The following is a 7,778-nucleotide window of genomic DNA, read 5'->3' on the forward strand; positions in this document are numbered from 1 at the left end:
TTATAAAATTTTTGTGTTGGACCAAATATGATAGTAAAAGACAATAGAAATGATAATGAAAAAAAAGCAGCATTAGTTGTAAAAAGAAAATGTTACTGAAAACGCTAGCAACCTTTACTCTGTTTTATCGAAAGTGTTAAAATAAAACCAGCATGAACAACAAAAATCTAACATATGAAAAAGAACAAGTATGTTTGATGAATGTCATGGGTAAGGTGCATAATTATTAGGGCCTATCCTAATACAAACTCTTGAGTGGACCGATCTAAGCCTCCTTAGACTTTTGAGCCTTTTTATTATTATGCTTAGCAGTAACTTTTAAATTAGCAGCTATGACACAAAATTAAGACAACATAGAGGTATGATGGAAATAGTAAAGAAACATTTCTCTATTAACCTTCTTGCTAGGACAAAAACCCATAAATTAAGATTAACTTGAGTGGTAAATAAACTTTAGCTTAGCAGTTGAAAGCCATATGTATGTTGATAACAAACTCAATGACAAGAACTAATTTAAACCCAGCTTAATTGACTCAGTTTGAGTAAACTTTTAATATATATATATATATATATATATATATATATAATTAGTATAACAAATAAATTATTTTCATAAATTTAATTTTTTTAATTTTTTAAAATTTTAAAAGATAAGTTGTTTATAATTTATGAGAGATATTTTATTTATTTTTATACTAATTTTTTATAAGAAATTATCTAAAAATTTACTCAAATTTACTATATATGCAAAAATTTCATAAAAATAATAATAATAATGTTAATATTATTATTATTATTATTATTATCATGAAAAATTAAATATATTATTTTTTACTTTAAACTTTTATTTTTCTTGTAAAACAGACATTAAATGAATTAAGTCGTGTAGACATGCTTTTAAACATATTTATATAAAATAAATTTGCATAGACTGATGATTAAACTGATTTAATTTATATATTTTATTTTTCTATTAATTGTTATATCTATTTTATTTGTTTACTTTAAAATAATCAAAAGAATAATTTTATTTATATATTATTCGTTTAGACATGGCTCCAAATCAAAGTCTACATATCTCTCTCTACTTTTACTCATATTCACAAGTTTTCTTGATGGAACAAAAGTTATATTTTGAATTTTAGATGTTGTTTGTGTGATTATTAATTAAAAATATATTATTATAAAAAAGTTACATTAATATTACTATATATTATGAAAATAAAACTTGAATTTAATTAAATAACAATATGAAAAACATCAACGGTCTTCACCTAGATTTTTGTTGAAATTAAACTTAAACTCTTAAAGCACCTAAAAGAAAAGAATTAAAATGCATAGACAGAGAGATAATCTCTGATAGAAATGATAACAAAAGCATGCATGCGTTGAAGTGAATGATGAGCAGAGAATGAGAGTAAAGGGACTTGGGAACACTGATTGACATGTCAGTGGGTCATAGAGTTGTTAAGTTTTTTTTTAAATCAAAACCCCAAACACCATGCTTAGATGCACGCACAGCAACACCTTCTTGTGTTTCCTAGCTTAAATTTAATGCACGCATTGCATTTGTTTATTACACTCTTCTTTAATCTATGAACTCTTTTGTCTTATTTACCTTCCTCATCTACCCCAAAATTACTCTAGTCATTGGTAATAATAATAATAATAAAAAAAGAATTCACTTGTTCCCAAAAATTTTGTGCCCTTAATATTTTAAGTTGCCTAACAAGAATGGGTGGCTAACACACCGCATTTACACTATGATACTGCAATTTTAAACATGGAATACAACAACAATTAGGACATTCCAATGAATCTGAACAATTTGTGGAGTTGGATAAATACATTTATATTATTCAGGGAACAAGGCCAAAAAAGGGTCAGCAAGTTTATATATACAATTTAAAAACATGCACATCTTTCTTGAAGATAAAACCTCATGTGTTCTATTGGTAAAGTCGAATATAGTTGATAGATATTTAGTCATTTAGTATATTAACATATTTGATGATGTAAGTGAAAAAACTCATACTACTCTAAACCATGTTCTATACATGGTATATCTCCTAGACACAAATGGACATAGGCAATATAGATATATTATTATTATTATTATTATCATCATAGTTCTTTAACTCATCATATCAAAGAAATAGGAAGTGAATTAAATGGATGTGAGACAAAAGAAGCAAGCAGGGGGAAATTTTCTGTAGCAGACATGTTTTGGCTGTGGTTGCATGGGCAATTGGGTTGTAGATAGGGAAACCAACTTTTTGGAAAAGAAAAGCAATTAAGATAAAATGTTACATATAAAGCTCCTTTCATACATGCAAAAGCAAAATTATGTTGGTATAGAGAGATTTGATAAAAGCATTTTTGTGTGGATACACAAAGGATTTCAAACACACTATTCAATGTTGATTTTAGTTCAGATTTTGTAAAAGATGCTTCCCAACTGCCAATTCAATTTTATCCAGATCAAATTCCTATATTGCTATGAGGGGTCACTTTTATTTTATTTTTATACTAAAACATTAATGTCTGAAAAGGCAAATATGATATAATTCTTGTCCAATTTTGTGCCATCCTAGTGTATAATGCAATTGCCATGGTCTCCCAAAACTGTCTCATATTAGCTATCTCAAAATTTGAAGATTCAACCCAGAGATCATATTTTAATTTATGTTATAATGAAATATTTTTAAGCTGGTTCTTTAAAAAGATTAAAATGAAAGGCCAAATTAAAAAAAAAATATATGATTTTTTTATAATTAAAAATCCATTTAAACCAATAACACATGATTTGTATTTAGACTTATCCATTAAACTTGGTAACATTAACGTTCCTAGAAGAAATTTGATATCAAATTGGATTAAGATTTAAGCCGCAATATGTTTTTCAAAATTCAACTGATATTGCAATATTTTTATGTTATTTGTGAACAATGGCATAAATTGGCTGTAGTGTGTGAATTACTAGTCAAAAAAATTAATAAATAAAAAATTATTTCTAAACTTAATAAATAAAAGTTAGTAAAATAAGTTGAAAAATTGCGAAAGAATTTTTATAATCTCATAAAGAAACTCTTTCAAATTCCTTAGCTGAAAACTTAAACGATAGAAAAAGGGGTGGAACAGGAAGGAAAAAGACAGAATAAACTTTTAATTATACCTTAATATCTTGTGTTAATCAGAAACTATTGCCCTTCTCATCATAGGCATGATTACTTGACCCGTATTGAATCTTTAATCGTTGAATAAAATGTAAAATTTCATATATATCTATATTTTATTTTATTTTATTTTGGCTTTTAACTATTAATATCTTTAGACTCTGCTATCATTATTCATTGCCCTGTTTTGGTTTTTTCGTTCTTGCCTATTTTATTTATTTCTTTTCAATGTACCAGAAGAAAATAAAAGAAATTCTTTCTCGTACCTAACTTTCTTCAATGTTTATCGTTTATTATTTTGGTGATTGCATTTCATAAAGATCTATAACATTACTAACTGCTATGGCTTTTTTATTTTTTTTCCTTATTAATGGCTATTGACTAAAATTTCCTCTCAAATATTCATTTTTCCTTTTTCTCCCCTAAAACACTATTGAAAACTTAAGTAATACTCGTAGATGGGGTCATTACAAGGTGGTCCAGTACTTTTGGATCACTAATGGTGCACATATTTTATAATTGATGTTATTATTTTGAAATTGTATAAGCTCAGAGTTTAACTTTTTGTAAAATTGAATTGTGATCTTCTTACTAAAATAGAGAAATATTCCAAAATACAATATCTAGAGCCCATTCTAGAGGCTCCCCACTTACCCTATCACTGGATATAGTATCTAAGGTGGGTGCCTTGTAACACTTTAATTTAATTTCAATAAATAAAAAATTTTGTAAATTTTTAAAATAATAAAACTTTTATTTTTAATCCAAGTTTCGTCAAACATTTCAAATAAAGAAATGAGATTACAAATTTTATCAAACAGTTGTTACATGACTTATTCAAATACAATAGTTTTGAAAATAATATCTTAAGTCCTATAGCAGTTCCATTTACCCATTCACTAAGTTTGGTGTTGATCGTCTTGATTACCTAAAAAATGAATGTAAGGGTGAGTACTCTACACTACCCAAAGACACACAGTCAACACAGAGTCTCACCTCCAGTACATTTCCAATACATTAAACAATTACAATCACAAGTAGCATTTCACATCCATAAGTACAATTCATAAACCCATGCATACGCACGCTAGCCACACTCACTGTGGCATTATGATAATAGATTTACACTATGAATGGTCGCCGGTTACCTCCACTTCACGGATACCACGTGGGCAGTCACGGGTCTCTCAGCAAAGATAATGGTCAGATATTTAGTTAGGAAGAGAGAGTGTGACCCGTTGTGCACCCGTTCCACAGTCGGTGTCATCACCACTCCCTCTTTCTCAAGGTATTTCTACCGTCCTCATCTTCCACACCCCAGTGTATCGCTGAACCATTCACAGCATATTACAACGGCGCTAACACGCCCATTCACACATATTCCATTCATGCATGCGATAATCATACTTACACACAGCACTAGGCCCACATTCATTTCACATTACACGACACATAGTCAATATTCATCTATATTACACAGCCCTCGGGCCCACATTTATTCACAATATTCATTTTATCATGCAACATCTAACATATAATTCACATTCATTTATTTCGGGTAAACACACACAATGTTCACATATCAATGCACATGGCCCACATTACATTTCTCAATCAACTCATTCTCTGCACATTTTCTACTTTCTAATTCAGCCACAACTCCATATTCAGTCAATTACGCATAAAAAGAGTAAGGTAGAGTCCCCCTTACCTTGGATCGAAGACCCACACGTTAAATCCACCAAGAAGTGCTTCCCCTCACAGATTTTGTCCTAAACACATGGAGAAACTCTATGAGACCCCAAGGGAAAAAGCAAAAACAGAGAAAAGGGAATATAAACAGAAACCTTAATCATTAAAACTCACCTCCAAGCATTTCCCACACAAATTCAACCTTTAATCTAGCTTCCGAACGGCTTTGGAGGCAATGTAATCGGTAGAGTAAGGTTTGGGAGTGAAGGGATCAAAGGAATTTCGAAGAAGAAGGGTGAAATGAAATCTCCCCGAACCCTAACCCCTTTAAATCCCTTCTGGTTGCGACACTCTCGCTACAGCGAGATATTCTCGCTGCAGCGACATGCCCTCACGCTGCAATGAAAATCTCAGACGAAACTGTACCCTGATTTCTGTAGAATCTTGCTACAGCAAAACTCTCTCGCTACAGCAAGACTGCACCCAGAAATGCATCCCAAACTATCGCTCTGTCGCTATAGCGAGACGTCTCTCGCTACAACGAGAAGGCGACAGTTTTAGTCCTTCCTCCCATGGCTCTCTCGCTACAGCGAGGACAGCCCAGAATTACACCATGCACTTAGGCACTTAGCCCATTTTTTGCCCAACCAATCCAGTCCCATCAATCATACATCCACACACACACACACACACACACACACATTTAGTAGCATTTTTTTTATCATTTATGATTTAATCTTTTAGATCTGGATTTTATGTTACTTTTACTTTTCTATATCTGTATAGTTCTTTATTTTCATGAAATACTTTTACTGGAAGTACAACAATTCTTAGTTTTTTTTAATGGAGCTGCAGTAGTAAGGCCCGTGTAGTTGAAGGGCAGTAAGGCTGATTTTGTCGATGCTGTATTCAAAAGAAATTAAGAACATAAGAAGCTGGTGGCTATAGTAAAAGAATTTCTGTGTTTGTATATATATATATATATATATATATATATATATATATAAAATAAAAAATAAAAAAATAAAACAATAAAAAAATAAAAAAAATTCATCCCCAAATAACCAGATCTAGTTGAGAAAATTATAAATGATTAACTGATATATTTTTATGGAACCAAATGAAGGTAATGAACCAGATATATTTTTATGATGTCTCGTCTCTTTCGCTCTTTTTCTCGTATTTCCTTTCGATCCGGTTCTAGCTCCTCCTCTCCAACTAAAAACACACTCTTCAATGATAAGGAGAAACAGTCTCTTGAAATTACACCCAAACACAATCTTTTTGACGAAGAAGTTCGTTTCGAAGAGATCAATCAAAGCATGGACGACTAGACCATTCTAGAAATCCCTCAGGATACATTTTACGTTCCTAAAGAACATTTCAAGAAAAATAGTTCTGATTACATAATTAAAACTGTTTAAAACAATATCCCTTTAGGAAAAGATATAAGAGAAGAATTTCATCTCATGTCCAAATCCTCCATTAATGACCATAAAAGAAAATATAAGTATCTTCATATAGGGTGTGTTCAAGTAGCTATCAAACCTTTGATAGATATGGGTATAGATGCAGCCGTCTTAATGTGTCTTAGAGACGTTAGACACAACAAATTTGAAGATTCTCTCATAGGAATAGTTGAAACCAGTCTAGGTCAAGGACCAATCTATTTCAATTGTTTTCCTAACAAAACGGTAAGTCTTATGAATGTTCACATCCTAGACTCCCTTTTTCTCAACATATGCTTTCATGGTTTAGACATGAAAAATGGATCTATTCTCGCAGCTCTAATATATAGGATTCAATATAAATTCAATTCATGTGCTTCCAAAGTCCTCTTTAAACCACAGAAAAATGAGACTACTTTGTTTATTACTAATATGACAAATGCTAACGTTTCTTTACTTAGAATCACCAAATGAGACGAGGTTACTCTCCCTGAGAAGTGGATTATGGATAAGGCTGCACCTTGTATTCCTAAATCTGCTCCTCAAATCCAGGACATTTCTCAGTCTAATTCTGGGAAGGTCGAAATAACTTTTGATAGGAGAAACTTTTTCTCCTCTAGGATTGATACTTACAGCAATCGATCTGATTTTGTTTCTACGAGGAGATCATTCTCTTCCAAATCTTAAACGTTTAGATCTGAAATTCTTAGGTTTATTAATCATGATCCTTCCATAAACCTACAAGGTTTAGATACTTCTTCTAGGATTCCTAGAAATGTTTATCAATCTACTGACAAAGAAGAAAAAGAAAATCAGAGTATCCAATCTCCAACTTATTCCTCCCTTAATGATTTTTATCATATTATCTCATAAATTCATTATAGATAAGGAATCCCTTAAGAAAGATTTCTACTCTGAGGATTGGAAACCTCAAAGAGAGTGGTTCTTTCAGAATTACAAGGGTAAAAATGGATCTGATATCTAAGAGAAATTTTATAAATTTCTCAAAAAAGTAAAACAAAATATCCTATTTTTTTGATTGGTTTCATGCTTACACCATTCAAAATAATATTGACTATCCCTAGCAAGAGGATGTTATTACTACTTCCTCTGCTAATGTCATTTCTTGGCAGATTAAAGATGGACAAATAGTCCATAGTGACCTGCCACCATCAACCTAATATTAATTGCCAAACCTTAAAGACAAAAATGGTAATCATGTCATTGCTACCCCTTTCAAAACTAAAAATACTGATGAATCTATTACTCCTAGTGATATTCAAGGTCTTATGGAACATCATCTCTACTAGTTCTATTAAGCCTAAAGAGGAAGAAACATCATCTTCTTCTCAAACTCCTTTAGAAAAACCTCTCTTCAAACCTTTCAAAATTAATGCCAAAGTTAAACAAAAAATCTTAGAGCTTAGGCAAAGAGAAAAATCCAAAGCCCTTGAGGATAATC

This window comes from Abrus precatorius, unplaced genomic scaffold (genome assembly GCF_003935025.1).
Source record: "Abrus precatorius isolate BTA unplaced genomic scaffold, Abrus_2018 Scaffold5, whole genome shotgun sequence".
In the NCBI taxonomy this organism is placed as follows: domain Eukaryota; kingdom Viridiplantae; phylum Streptophyta; class Magnoliopsida; order Fabales; family Fabaceae; genus Abrus; species Abrus precatorius.